Source organism: Balaenoptera physalus (genome assembly GCF_965194825.1).
Source record: "Balaenoptera physalus genome assembly, chromosome: 10".
In the NCBI taxonomy this organism is placed as follows: Eukaryota; Metazoa; Chordata; class Mammalia; order Artiodactyla; family Balaenopteridae; genus Balaenoptera; species Balaenoptera physalus.
Window position 1 is genome coordinate 37,420,489 of NC_138889.1, and position 15,208 is coordinate 37,435,696.

Sequence of the window (15,208 nt, forward strand, 5' to 3'; positions counted from 1 at the left end):
TAAAAAATTGGCAGAAGGCCTAAATAGACATTTCACCAAAGAAGACCTACAGATGGCCAAGAGGCACATGAAAAGCTGCTCAACATCACTAATGATTAGAGAAATGCAAATCAAAACTACAATGAGGTATCACCTCACACCAGTCAGAATGGCCATCACCAAAAAAATCTACAAACAATAAATGCTGGAGAGGGTGTAGAGAAAAGGTACCCTTTCACACTGTTGGTGGGAATTTAAATTGATGCAGTGATTATGGAGAACAATATAGAGGTTCCTTAAAAAACTAAAAATAGAACTACCATATGACCCAGCAATCCCACTACTGGGCTTATACCCTGACAAAACCATAATTCAAAAGGACACATGTACCCCAATGTTCATTACAGCACTATTTACAAGAACCAGGATGTGGAAACAACCTAAATGTCCAACGATAGATGAATGGATAAAGAAGATGTGGTACCTATATACAATGGAATATTACTCAGCCATAAAAAGGAATGAAATTGGGTCATTTGTAGAGATGTGGATGGACCTAGAGTCTGTCATACAGAGTGAAGTGAGCCAGAAAGAGAAAAAACAGATATTATGTATTAACACATATATGTGGAATCTAGAAAGATGGTACAGATGAACCTATTTGTAGAAATGTAGATGTAGAGAATGAACATGTGGGCACAGGGAGAATGGGAAGGGTGGGATGAATTGGGGGATTAGTTTTGACATAAATACCCTACCACATGTAAAATAGACAGCTAGTGGGAACCTGCTGTATAGCACAGGGAGCTCAGCTCAGTTCTCTGTGAAGACCAAGATGGGTGGGATGGAGGGTTTAGGAGGGAAGTTCAAAAGGGAGTGGATATAGGTATATTTATGGCTGATTCACTTCATTGTACAGCAGAAACTAACACAACATTGTAAAGCAATTTTACTCCAATTAAAATAAAGTAAAATAAAATAAAATAAAATAAAATAAATGGCTAATACACATAAAGCACCTAAAAATTATATTCATATGTACTTATATAACAAATATTTTTCATAAACCTCTTTTTATAGCATAATTCATTGTATTTGAAATGTTCTCAAAAATAACATTGACCTGAAACTGTTAAAATTTAACTTGGTTCTCTGATTCAATATGGATATTGTTTTCTGTTGAGGGATGTTAAACTAATATCTGATAATCCCTGGGAATTTCCCCAAGCATTTTCCTTGGCATTAAAAAAGAGCTTTCAAAATTTTAAAATCTGCAACAGCTAGGGTGGATAAGTCTTATTCTAGTATAAGGACGATAAATCATGGTAGAACGAAAATTATTAAAATTGGTTGATAGCATTTCAATTTTCACAAAGCTTTCAGCCTTCTGTTATCTTTGCTTTTACCAATTTAAATGCATTAACTCTAAAGCTGGCCTTAAACTGAACGTTTAAATTAATGCATTGTCAATTTGTTGTTATGGTAAAGAAAAAAAATTAAGTTAGAAACATGGATGTAGAGAAATAATGACACACTCTTCATTTGCTATTTTAATCTGAATATACTCTTCCATTTTCCATTCTGCCATTATCCATGTAAACCTAATGACATCCTAAAGCAGTATTGGCAAAGCCCGTTAACAATATGTTCTTTTTAAAGGCTAGAGTAAATTGTTGCTCAAAAACAATGTTATTGTGTATGACTGACTTGTTATGCACTTAGTACCTCTGATCACTTTAGCGAAAAGAAAGAAAAGAAGGAAACATAATGATGTTAATTAGCAGAAAGCCGATCCAGAAGTGATTTTCTTCTAGATATTCAACTTCACCTTAAATGAAATATGGAGTAAATAGTTGGCAGAGTATTTAACATGAAATGAGCTGCAAAGAAATTGGTTCCTCAATGATTTTTTTTTCTGAGTGAAATTTAAATGATATACAAACAACATAGCACAAGACCAATTTCTGCCTCCCTTGTGCTTAGATATCCTTAGGCAAGGAATCAAAAATGATCACGGCTTCTTTTTTTTTTTTTCTGTCCTCTAATCCTACCCTTTAACCTTGATAGCTGGAGTTAAGGGAACACAGTGTGCTCTGTATGACCTTGAAGTGCTGTGCATTTCCTAAACTGAAGTAGATATGTTTATGAAATTACACACATTCATGCATTGACATAATGAGGCTGTTGAGTTTAGCATAGTGAAATATTTCACTTACTGATCAAGAAGAATGGATAGATACATACATACCAATAGCTAGTACTTTAATTCTTCATTATGGATTTCCACTATCATCTAGGTATTACCTTGGCTGCAAAGGAAACTCTGATCATGAAAGAAAATTTGGTTCCACCAGCAATCCTTAGGCCAAAAAGATGTTGAGAGCATCATTTTAAAATGCTCACTTCCATGTTTTTGTGAACTTTGAATTTGATTTCATTTTATGTATTGTTGGATGTAAAGTAGAATATATAGGCTTCTGGTGGACACATGAGATCTGTGTAAAGTTTTTCTGAAGAAAACAGGATTGTGGGGCACTAGCTTTTCTCTCACAATGGATGGCATTTTCGAGAATAGAACTCCATTAAGTCTCAGTATTTCCTAAAAGGAACCCTGTACCTAATCAACAAATTATCTACAATTACTCCTTTTCCCTTTGCAAACCACTCTTTCCTTTTGTTTGTAAACACTAGTATTTCTCTTCACTTATATCTTGTCTCCTTTTTAAGTGATGTTAAAACAGAACACCTAGAATGAATTTCTAATAACTCATCTTGGTAGATATCATGTACCATTCTGAATTTTCTTCTAAACTTTTGTGACACTTGTTCTCAATGTGTCTCATCTTTCTTGCCTATATTTTAAGAAATACAAGGGCAAGCATCACATTCTAGTGTGTACTGATTTTTTTTATATCACAAATCACAAAGTCTTGCTTGCATAGGTGGTCAGTACATCTAGGCTGAATGCATTTAACAGTGAAAATTTTCTATAGGAATTATACATGGTGATTCAAATATATAAAAAATATGATTGTTCTAGAAGGCAGCTCCTACCATTTAGTCTTAAATAACAGATACAATGAAGATACATCCCAGGAGAAAATAGTGGGAAGTCAGAAGGCTGATCTTGAATAACCTCCTATGAGGCTGAAAAGGAAAAACCAGAGTCTACCTTTCTAATATCTATCAAATCCATCCCTTTATCTCCATAATTGTTTTGAACCAGCTTCCCTCCTGTTATTCATACCTTTTCTTTACCTGCAATATAATTTCATTATTACTCCCAGAGGAATTTTGTGAACCCTACATGTAATATAATCATCCTTGCTCAAGATTCTCCAAAATCTCCACATAATATTTAAAATAATATTCAAAATTATTAGTATAACACTGAGTGTCCTTTAATATATATCTCATGCACCTCTCCCTGCTTTTCTCTCTAATAAATTCCACTAAACATATATCTCCCTTCCCTATGAGTCCTGTGTCTGGAATAAACTTTCCTTTAATTCCTTACTTTATCTTCTTTTAAAATTCAAATTATGTCATCTTGCCAAGAAATCTTCCTTTACTCTCTAGTTTTATTTGTGTTTTCACATAAACTTCCAAAGTATCTCCACAATTAGGCTGGCTGTAAGCACTTCGAAGGTAAAGACAATGCCTTAAATATAATGGAAAAGATCATTACTTGACTGTAGATGTCACACATATATCAAAATCTAGAATTTGTTGGAACAGGACATTGTCAGTGAACTGAGGCAGGCCTGCAAATTAACAAGGTAGAAAAAAATATTTTTGGTTTGCTTCTGGCCCTGCTTTTAGTTATTTTTTTCAGTGTTTCCTTAAATTAATTCAGCTTTTGTTATTTGACATTTGTTAGTAGGAGGGAGGTGTGGTATTAATGAATTTCATTACAGAATTAGACAGAAAGCTTAAAGTGTACACGGTAATGGTTAAGGGGTGAAGAAAATAAAGAATAAATAATGGATCTAAACTAAAGATCTGAGTCTGATATGTGGAAAGCATGTGAGAAAATAGAACATCTTTTTCGGGAGATAAAATGAACGTGTGAAGATGCAAATTTCTTCACTTTAACCTGTACCAACATTCTGGCCTCTCTTTATGAGGAGAAGCTAGACAATCTGGAGAACTCTGCACTTCAACTTGCCTTCTGAGACTCCTGAATCAGAAACTCGTTCATTCTTGAAGGTTCATAGGTTTCTTTGGCATTGTTAAACTCTTAGAATAATTTATTGGATACATTCTATAGCATTTAACTGGCATCTATGTTGAGTTTGTTGCCTTGATAATTAGAAGTGGATGTTCATACCATATCTGATAGTCAATATATGTAAAAGAGATTCTGTGCAATGCTTGATGTGCAGGAAGCTACATTCTCAATTCTGCATAGCTTAGAGGTCAGAGTATCACAAAGTTATTATTTCTAGATTAGCCAATCTTGTAAAATATCATTATGGGTCAATTGAGTGACATTGCATAGATAGTTAGCTGTATGTTCTGAGGAAGCTTTTAAGACAAAATACTACTTATATTAGAAGTAGTGCAAAGCAGTTACCAGAAATGCATATTGGGTTTTAGGATTCTAATGCTGAGTAGTACAGAATTTTCACTTTGTCTTTTACCCTCTGTTCCTCTTTTCATACAAACTGGTATATTATCAAACATTTCTAGAATCAAGAGCCTAAGTCATTATATGCCTCACCTTTCTAAATGACTCACTATAAACTGCAAACTATGATGGACAACGCTTAAACATGTGCTGTATAGTACATAAATAATATTCCTTTTAATCCTTATTGGTTACTTTATAAATTATAGTTTCTAGAAATCTTGTAGGAGTCAAACATTATATCAGTATAGAATAATATTGCTTGTAGTTTATGACATATTGATACATTACTATAGTTAATACAATTTAAATAAAATCATATCAGAACCATGACACCACTCTTGTTCAATGAGTATTTCGTGATGATGATAATAATGATGATAATAAATCACTGGCTATAATAAGAGAGTGACTGCAGAATTTAATACAAAATGAATTTAGAGAAACTATAGAGATTTTGCAAGAAGAAAAATTGCAGCCTTACATTAAAGCAACAATTTTATTATTTTTAAACTCAGTTCTCTGTAAAAGTAAAGTGATTATGTGCACACAGTCAGGAAGCAATAGGAAATTTAGCTGATGCTTTTTATAGGTCTATACTCTTAGCATCATTAATGTTTTTAAAAAGTCAGTTTTTCTATACTTCTTGTCAAAATAATCTATCATCCATAAGTATAGCATAAACTGAAAACATTGGTCTTGGGATTTCTTCTATTCAGGTGATAACAATGTCTTTATTAAATTGCAAAACAACATAAAATGTTGCTGGTGATGTGTCTGGTCAAACATTTCTACTTCAAAATTGCTCAGAAATATTAGTTGAAAAAAGCTTTCTTCTAGGGATGGATTTCTATCCTTAAATCATACCCTTATAAGTAGGAACCAATTGTGAGATTGGTTGTGATTAGACTGATGGAAGCACTGTAACAAATTTAGTAAAAGGAATTTAGCCACAACATCTGTAATTTCTAGGCAGTGACCCACCGACTATGTGACTAAAGGCATTTTTTTCCAGATGGCACAGCCATAACTTTCCTTCTCTGCACACAGTTTGAGAAGTTTACTGGAAAGAAGTGTATCATATATCACCTGTGAAGTTCTTCTCACAAAGGAGAAAACATGGCCCATCCAGAACTAAAGATCTTCAACTTAATGAAAGATTTCAAATAAAGGCAGATGCTAAGTTTGGCCAAAACCAATTTCCAAAATAACACTGACATGATTTTTTTTCAAAAAATAAGTTACTGAGGACTAAGTATCCTACTTAAAATTAACAGTTTGACCAGATAAATAAGAGTCTTAATAATACTCACTAAGCATGATATATATTTTTATTTTTATATGAATTAATTTTTAATTCATCTTCTTTATATACCATTTGAATTTTGCAGAAAAAGTATAAAGATCAATTATTATTTTAAATTTCAAATATAATAATCAAAGAATAATAATATATTTGTGTTTTGCTTTCCAGAAATAACATTTTTGGTAAATAGTGTACATGATTTTATTGAATTAGTAAGCAAATTATATCAAGTGTGTGTGTGTGTGTGTGTGTGTGTGTGGCAGAAAGAAGAGCTGGAGAGAAGCAAAAGTGAGGGAAAGTAGGTAGGCCAATAGAGATTTGGATTCAGTCTAAGTGTAGTGAGATGCCACTAAAGAATTTACAGAGAGAAATTTGTATTATATGGTTGGTGTTTTAAGAAGGTCACCCTGGAGCTCTTCATGGATGCAGAGGACCATTTATGAGACTATTGCAGGTAAAAATAGTGTTTTAAGCCAATAGAAAAATATGTTTATAGATTCAATATATATTTCCACATCAGAACTGTTAAGATCTAATGGTAATGTGAATGTGCAATTGGGTTGAAGAATAATAAAAGAAAAGATGCCAACTGGTTTTCTAGCTTGGACAAATGGATAGATAAACTATTGTTTACTAATATTTGGAACACCAGGGAAAGAAAAGATATTTGTTGGTGAGAAGAGAATCCACAATTACGTTTGAGCATGTCCAATATCAGATATCTATGAGATTTCCAAGTGAAAGAGATGATAGAGGCAATTAGATAATATGAATCAGAAGCCTGGAGGAGAGGTGTGGGCTGGAGACCAGGGGAGATAGGAGAGAGTAATGAGCATGTAGAGAGTAATTATCTAGGAGAAATCATACAGGAAAGATAAAAAGATGGCAAGGCCTCAGTCCAACATGAGAGGTTCAGTAGATGAGGAAAATCCAGCACAGTAGATTGAGAAAAGATGACAGGCAACAAGTTTGTATTTAGAAATGTAGGAAAAAGGAAATTGTTAACTATATCAAATGGTAATGAAGGTATCTGTGTCAGAAACAAGGATAGAATTTTACTTAAAACATATTTCCCAATTTAGTACCTCTTTTAGCACCTTATTTTTATTTCTAGATACAAGGAAATTTCACTTCTGTTACTAAGTAGAAATTGTTAAGATTTTGACAGGACAGAGCCAATCTACCAAGACCCTTTGAGGACTGGAACTGACAAGTTTCTGAAATTAACTGGCATTTTTAAAAGCTCTCTGCTTTAAGGAATGAATCTCTATTCCTGCAGTAGAGCTGGGTTTAATGTCATTACATATAGTGAAGACGTATACAAAATATATATACCAGAGGTCTGAGTTTCATTTGTGAAGAAACAAACAACAAATACAATATTTGCTATGGCTTAGGAGACATTCAGCCACAAAACAAAACAAAAAACAGTTCCTCTAATGCTATTACTAAAGAATTCTGATTCAATTATCTAAATCTCCATTATTATTATTATTTTTTTTTTTATTAATTAATTAATTAATTTATTTATTTATGGCTGTGTTGGGTCTTCCTTTCTGTGCGAGGGCTCTCTCCAGTTGCGGCAAGCGGGGGCCACTCTTCATCGCAGTGCGCGGGCCTCTCACTATCGCGGCCTCTGTTATTGCGGAGCACAGGCTCCAGACGCGCAGGCTCAGCAGTTGTGGCTCACGGGCCCAGCCGCTCCGCGGCATGTGGGATCTTCCCAGACCAGGGCTCGAACCCGTGTCCCCTGCATTGGCAGGCAGACTCTCAACCACTGCGCCACCAGGGAAGCCCTCCATTATTTTTTAAGTGTACAAAAATTCCTAAGAATGAACAACCTATATTATCAATATAGAGTATCACTTCATGCATTTGTGCTGCTTTTCAATTTCTACATACAAAAGCTATTAACAGATAGCAAAAACTAGTGGAGTTTCTTACTTTACTCCTTCTTCTAGCCTTTTTAGACAGTACTCAAATCTTAAAGGACTTTGAATAACCTGGGGATATTGTAAATATCCAAATTCTGATTTAGTACTTCTGGAATATTGTCTGATATTTTGCATTGCTAACAAGCTCCCAGGTGATGCCAGTGTTCTGTGTTGTGAGACACATTTTGGATAGAAAGGATTTAAAGAACTGACTAACTCTGAGCAGCTGATGGGGAGAAAGATAAACATTTCTTCTTACACCCAAAGGGGAGGATGAAACCTAATCTAATTTTATAGTGGAATATGCAATTGTACTTGGCCCTAAGAACCATAATACTTTATTTATTTGTTTGTTTGTTTGTTTGTTATCTATTTTTGCCTAACATATTATCCCAAGCCTTAGTGGCTAAAAGCAACAAATATTTACTACTTCACAGTTTCTGAGATTAAGAAATATTAAGAGATAGCACAGTTCAACAGTTAACGGCTCAAGGACTCTCACAAGGAATTTGTGGTCTGGATGGCTAGGGATGCAGTCTTCTGAAGGCTTCACTGAAGCTGGAGGATTTGCATCCAAGGTGGATCACTTACATCTTGCAAAAATCCTATGTGCCTCGTCACATAGACCTCTCTATGTGAGTGTCTTCACAACACAGCAACTAGCTTTCCCCAGATAAGGCAATATAAGAGGAGCCATGATATCGTCTATGACTTAGTCTTATTAGTCACACACCGTCATTTCCACAATATCTTATTGGTTACACAGGTCAACCCTACACAATGTCGAAAGGAACCACAGCGATTTTCAACCTCAGCACTGACAGCTTTGGTCTAAATAATTCTTTGTTATGAGAGACCATTTGATCCATTGTACGATGTTTAGCATCATTCCTGGCTCTAGGCACTACAGTAGCAGCCCCTCCCCCAAGTTGAGACAACAAAATTTGTTTCCATATATTTCTAAATGTTCCCCAGTGGATAGGCAGACAAAAATTATGTATGAGTTATAACACTGTACTATACAACAGTGTAGATGGCAGGACGTGGAGATCCTTGGTGGACACTCCAGGATAGAGGCTATCTCATTTTATAAAGCAGATAAACAAAACTTGTTTTATTTGTTGATAAAGCATAGTAAAGATCCTTTAAAGACTGAATTCTACTACTGCATGTACAATGAATTTGATGTATTTATAGATTTACTGATTAAGTATAAAAAATTTAATTTTATTTTGAATAAGTACTGTGCTGTTAGCATTATTATCATTTTGTTATTACTCAGAAGAAACTCTGTAATTTTCATATAGAATGCTTAGCAGAAATCTGTTTGTAATGGTTTATGTCGTGTGTGTTTTATTACTGAATTCAAAAGGCCAGAGCATACACTATGAACTGAAGTAACGTGTCAAACACACACACACACACGTGCATCTTCAATGTGCTGGTGCCCAGATGCAACGAAATAGTTCACTGGATCCAGCAGTCATGCCCTTTCCATTTTAACATAAATTAGACTGATTCATAATCACATATGTGCCAAATTCTGCCTACTCCAAATTTGGACGATTGCTGACATGGTAAAGTGAGATTCATAATACCTTCCTTGTCTCAGGCATTCCCTAACACGTAGGAGACAAAAATATTTTTAACATCTTTAGAAAGATTAAAAGAATAATAGTACAACTCTGGACAAAGGGGCCAACTTGGACACCAGGGTATCAATATCATAATTTATCACCTCACCTTGTTTAAAAAGTCCTTTCATTCACCTGTTGATCCTTCAAAGTTGATCTCTAGCTACAGCTCTTCCAGGAACACTTCTGCAACATGCTGGGCATAATCTCTAAGATCCAATATCAGGAATTATTGGAAAATGAGACTGTGTCCCTTCCAAAATCTTGCATCTACATGTATATGTTTTTTCTTGATGATATTATCAATTATTTGAGAACAGAGCTTATATTTGATGCCACTTGATTTTCTTTAGTTTTGTAGGTTTTCTAAACGTTTATTAACTGAATTTTTCAATCAATTTGTCAATGTAGATATGGTGTAGTATAGTGATAAAGACAAGATCTGAAACCAGACTACCATATTTGTATTATAACCTTCATTTCCCAGCTGTATGAACTTGAGGGAGGCGTTAGGGCTTTGCACAAAAAGTGCTTCCACTAGACATTCACATAGCAAACTCTCTGACTTCTTTCTAGTCTTTGATCAAAGCTAATCTGCTTAATAGGTCCATCTGAATGTATTATTTTAATTGCAACCACTCATCTTCCCTACTCCAGTTTACTGACCAACTCCTGAATCCTCTTCAATTTTACTCTTTTTTTGGCACCATTTATCACCTATCATACTACGCCATTTTCTAATTTGCTATGATTATGGGCTGTTGTCTGTTAACCATTCCAGAATGTAAGAACTTTATCTGTTTCCTGAGGTATCTCATGTATCTAGGAAAGTGACTGAAAATTTGTATACAATTATCAGGATTGCATGCAAATTTTGTGCCAACTGAAGCTTATATAAATTGGGGAACCATCTATAAGAAAAAAAATAAAACATTGCAAATGCTAAATGAGGTAGAATCATATGAACATAATCATAGGGCTGTTTTCAGAGCATTGGAAGAGGTCCTTAACAGTGAACAATGATGAGGCATAGTCTTTCTTAACTTCCCAATAAATCCACCTTTGGTAGGCAGTCAAATATTGTTTGAATAAATGAATTAAACTTAGCTGAACCGTAATTTCTTCATTGATATAATTATAATAAATTGACTTATATAGAAATGTCCAGAAAAATATGAATAAATTCATGTACCTTTCTTAGAAAAGGGCCTGGAATAAGGTCAGTCCTCAATGAATAGTCATTGATAGCTTTGGAAGTTAGACAAACACCAGAGTTGAGAAGTTGTTATATTTTTTTCTCCAATGAAAATTATACAGATCTATAATCCAGAATTAAGCTATATAGTAAAGGAAAAGAATATTCAAACCATATTTCTGCCAAAGATGCCATATTAGAATACATTCATATATCTCATTTGTGGATTTGTCAAAAGACTTGAAAGCAATCTCATACTAATAAAAGTTTCTTAGGGTGATATAGATCCACTTGGATCCCAAAGTGGATTTTTGTGTTCCCAAGTGTGTTCCCAAAGTGCCCTGCAAGTTCCTTTCATACAGGAATTATTTCACTACTGCAATGAGGCTATTTCTAGGGCTGATAGCAGTAGCCAAATAGACAATCTTCACAGAACATATGGTACAACAGTGGGGAGAAATAACTTTGGCTAAGATGAACAGAACAATTCTTACTCTTGTGAAATATGTCTTGTACTTCTTTAAGACTCATTCATAGCCAAAATAACATGAAATATCAAGGCCAGGTCTAGCCAGACCCATAAACAACATAGCTGGGGGTATTACATGGCATTCGTGAAAATCAGAGTCATATTGATATAACTGTCTTCTGGAAGTTTTATCTTTCCAAGATAGATTTGTTCTGACAGGAATCACTTACGTCTACTTTCAAAAGTTCAAACTGGCTTCAAAGCAAGGTGAACTCTTCTGTATAAATGTAGATGAAAAAAATATTTTCCTCGGTCCAAATACAGTGGATCAAGAAATTCCTTGTCAGTATATGCATCTCTTTGGTGCAAAATGACAAAGGATAGAATATAACTTTCCAGTTATGTCAAGACATCAGTGTGTTAATGGTAAAACTTGAAGATGATCTCATTCAACTTGAAGGATATCATGCAGCATACTATAGTACAGCACATCCTAATAGAATAATTCATTTACTTTGAAGTGAATAGAGGTGGGGTTTTTTCCCATAAAGTTTTGTTTGAATGTGAATCACTAATCTTGCTGGCAGCCTCACTATGCATTTGTTATGGGAATTTTCAATGTCATGCATTACATGATCTGTATCCTCAAATGGTTTCAAATAAAAGTTGTCTGCTGTGTTCTGGTGGAGTGCCAAGTGAATGAATACTCATTTGATTTGCTACCTGTACATATAGTTTTACATCTTCTATAATTAACCTGTCAGTCTAGTGTCTCCTCAAAAACTTCTGCCATGTATTGTGGAGTATATTAAAAGCTAAGAATTCTTGCAGCAGTACTGGCATTTTTTTCATACCTGTACCTGAGTTTTCCTTAATAGACGAAGACCAATTTAATTTTTAGTATTATGTGTCTTGCTTGATTTTACACCTGGGCTATCATTTCACATCATAGAAAAATAAAATAAAACCAATTCCACTATAACATTCAGGAAAATGAACAATCAGACTTTAGTAGACGGAATATATTGAAAACAAAATGAGGTCCAACTTTCTGTCAGCTCAAGTTAAACCCAGGATCCATAAATTAAACTATTATAAAAAAAAAAGGATCTGGGACTTTCCTGGTGGTACAGTGGTTGGGAATCTGCCTGCCAATGCAGGGGACACAGGTTCGAGCCCTGGTCTGAGAAGATCCCACATGCCACAGAGCAGCTAAGCCCACGCACCACAACTACTGAGCCTGCACTCTAGAGCCTGTGAGCCACAACTACTGAGCCTGAGTTCCACAACTACTGAAGCCCACACGCCTAGAGCCCATGCTCCTCAACAAGAGAAGCCACCGCAATGAGAAGCTCTCACACCACAATGAAGAGTAGCCCCCGCTCACTGCCACTAGAGAAAGCCCCCGTAAGACCCAACACAGCCAAAAATAAATAAATTAATTAATTTAAAAAATAAAAGAATCATTAAATTATCAAATATGATGTCTGGTATGAGGTTACCATCTTTAGTTAATAAAGCTTTCTGTTATAAATCATGGTATTCATCAAATGCAAGTAATCCAGTGTTTGAGTTTTTAACATGAACAGCAGTTTAATATAACACTAAAGTCACTAAAACTTTTATTACAAACCGTTATTAGAGAATCTCCATTGTATAAGTTGCATATGGAAGACCTGAGTTTGGGAAACTTCTTTGAGAACTTTAGGAAATTCACCTAAATTCCCTGAATCTTAGCCTTTTGCAGAAAATTGAAAATTTCCTACTTATGGAGTTGTGATAATTCTGCATTGCAGGAGGCTTAGAAGCAACAATCTAGCTGAAATGGGAGGCTAGAGATTTGGTCTGGTTTTTGGTTTAGACTCTATATGTGTATTTTGAATTTGTTTGGAAATGGATGAAAATGAGAAGGGACCTAACCTCCCCCACTACCCTTAACCTATAGCAAGGAAAAAATTGGCATCAGTTCTTGCAGAGCTTTTTGATGGTAAAACATGGCCTACTGTAAATATAAAATGTTTTGCATATGTGGACTGCTACTACTGTGATTTTTTCGACCTAAGATAATTCATATGAATTTATGAACGAAACTATGCAGGACAAAGTTTGCCAAAAAAGGAATAGACATAGAACCATGTATCCATTTCGTTGTGCAAAATATTTACTTTAACCAGTTAGTTAATGCAAAGGTTGCACAGATAGGATAACAGAAGGCACTTACAAGATTCCACAGATAATAAACATTTAAGATTCTAAGGTAGAAGATAGAGTCCAGTCAGAGAAATAAAATGCATGGAAGCACATGAATCCCAAGAAACATCCAAGTGCAGCTCCCAGGTCCTTTCTAAGTTTCACGGGATAGGCTTTATCTCTGGATTATGACCTATCAAGGTATGCAGGTAGATCTTCATTTTAAGAGAACCCCAGCAGAAGTTTTTAGGGTTTTTCGTTTGTTTGTTTCAATGAACTCCAGATTATGTAGGGAAACCAAGCTGCCATATGTCAGCCATTCATCTACACAGTTCTAGACAATGGTCTTGGGTTCTGCCAGAGGAGTTTCAAACTTTAAAAAGCACATTAAAAATTACTAACTACCTCATCTCATCTTTATCATAGACAAAAACCTTTAGCTGACTCCCAGGTAACCCCAGAGACAAGCATAGGAATGTAAGGTTCTTATACAGTTCATGAGCCAGATTTTCAGGCTGACTGTGATAGACAAACACTGTATCTGTGCAATCATGAGTTGGATTAGATAAAAAAAATTGATATTTAACCTAAAATTGTGATTACACTAGGCCAAAAATCATTGGTATTTTGATTAATGTTGCCTTTGTAACAATATTGGTAATTTGGAACCCAAATCATGCATTTTGGACATATGATCACAGTTAGGAAATTATATATGAGTAAATGCTTCATCTAAAATTTCAGCTGATTCGGCTGACATCAAATTTCTGTCCCAGAGTGGATTAGCCTCTAGCAATGTGTCCATGGAAGAAAATTGTTATGTTTCCCCCTCAGCCAGTCATCAAAGAATGCTCATTAACATTTAGGCTATTCATAGAATATGGAGAACTGAGCAGCCAGGTGGACCAGCTACACTGCATGTCCTCCAGTATTTCCAGAATCCCCCTGAGTAAAGACTTCCTAGAAGCTTCTGAAGTCAGTTGGTAGTTATCTACAGAACTGTTTCAGTGTCTCTGAGACTTGAAGACACCTACATTTGTTGATCTACTGGGTACTACGAGGTCATATTTTACTGACCTCAAGTCTTTATTTTTTTAGAGAGGTAGCTTCCATTTTTATATCATAGTTAGAAAGTTCCCAACTTTACCCTTGCTAGTGTAATACTAGGAAAGGCTCTGGCCAGGAGTTTTTGACATTTGATACTAAAGCAAATAATCAAATTATAGGAAAACAGAAGTTCCTGAGTGTCCTTTGAGAATTGGTTGCCTCTCCTAGATTTTTAAATTATAAATATATGTCAACTGATGTTACATGGAGGTTTTTTATTCTAACATTTTACAATGCTGTATTATTTTTCAAAACACTTTTTTTTTTAAATAAGAGCTTTTAAAATGCACAAACAGGTATCATTAGTTTTGTCAAGGGGCTTGTTTGTAATATTTTAGCATAACATAATTTCTTAAAGTCTCTCCGAAGCTACTCCTAATAAAAAGACAGTATATAAAAAGAGGCAGCTTTAAAACAAATCTTTTCAACTAGAGTGTTACTTTCAGGAAACTCCAGATAGAAATTCTGAAGTCTCCACCAAGAGCTTGTTTTTCTTATCTTTGTTTTCTTATCAAAGCAATATGCAGAGTCAATGCAATCCCATCAAAATACCAATGGCATTTTTCACAGAAGTAGAACTAATGATCCTAAAATTTATATGGAACCACAAAACATCCCAATAGCCAAAGTAATCTCAAAGCTGGGGGCCTCATGCTCCCTGACTTCAAACTATATTGCAAAGTTATTATAATTTAAAAAGTATGGTATTGGCATAAAAACAGACACATGGATCAATGGATCAAGATAGAGACCCCAGAAGGAAA